Below are 1,349 nucleotides of genomic sequence, written 5' to 3'. Positions count from 1 at the left end.
CTGATTCAAAGCATTTGGTATAATTTCCTTTAAATCATCTTCCTCCCATCTGCATTATTTTCAATTAATTCCCAATAAACTCTTAATTGTCCATACTCTGTAAGAGCTAGCAGAGTTAATCCCTGTTTAAGCCAATAGGTTCAACTTCTTCAACAAACAAATCTTGCATGAAAGCTGCTGACAAGCTAGAGTATTAACTGAATCTACTTTCGTTGCTTCTCACTTTCCTTGATCTTCCTCTCTAATTCTTTGGGAAATAGTCACAGAGTTCTGGTGCTAATAAATATGATAAAAAGTAGAGAATATAGTTCAAGGAGGCAGAATGTTCTTAAAGCTAATGTGATGCTACTTGTGCATCAAGCTTCAACTTAAAAGCTCATATATTAGGCAGCAATACCTCCTAAGCTCTTCTTCAGCCATAAGGCAGAAGCCAAACATATCTGACAATATGTGCCATCACTTGTACCTTATACCAACACTAAGAATAAGAAAGTCCTGGCATGCGGCTCTGGTATGACATTTTCAATTGGAATTAATTTTTCAAAATGGGAATAATTCATTGTTATTTTGATTGTAAAAGTAATTTATACTTATTATTTTAAATTACAAAAATGTCTAAAAGAAAAAATTACTAGCAGCAGTCCCACATCCCAGAAATAACTGCTATTAACATTTAGATGTACAAATATACAAACATTTTTTCTATGGATAAAATTATTTCTTTAATTTGATCATTATACAATGTATACATGCATCAAAACATTGCATTGTACCCCATAAATATGTACAAGTATGTATCAATTAAAATTTTTTTGATATTTTACAAAGAGAATATATTAGACATGTTATTTTTAATAACTTATGTTAATCATTGTAAAGATTTTTCCTGTATTATTATTTCTGTAGAAAAATTACTAGAAATAGACCTACTAAGTCAAAGATTAAAAACAATTTACATTTCAAGATATAGGGTCAAATTGTCCTCTAAAATGTTTTCCTGTACAGCATTTGAGTTTCTTTTTCTCCATTTTTCTACTGCTAATAATTTAAATCTTTGTCAGTCAGTGAGGCAAGAAAGACAAATAAGTCAATACAATTATATACATGGGAGATGAATAGATAGAAGAAGAAATACAAATGGCCAGGCACAATAAAAGATGTTCAACGTCAATCTAATCAAATTAATGAATCTTTAGAAAATGCCATAATAGTCCATGTTAGCAAGTATGTGAGTACTAGATATTCTCATATGATATTGGTAGGAATATAAACTGGAGCCATGTTTTGGCAGCATATTAGGTCACAACAATAAAAAAAAACCTTTTAATTTATATGCTCTACAGTAATTT

The sequence above is a fragment of the Propithecus coquereli genome, unplaced genomic scaffold (genome assembly GCF_000956105.1).
Source record: "Propithecus coquereli isolate 6110/MARCELLA unplaced genomic scaffold, Pcoq_1.0 Scaffold47, whole genome shotgun sequence".
Classification (NCBI taxonomy): Eukaryota; Metazoa; Chordata; class Mammalia; order Primates; family Indriidae; genus Propithecus; species Propithecus coquereli.
This window is presented reverse-complemented; position numbering follows the sequence as displayed.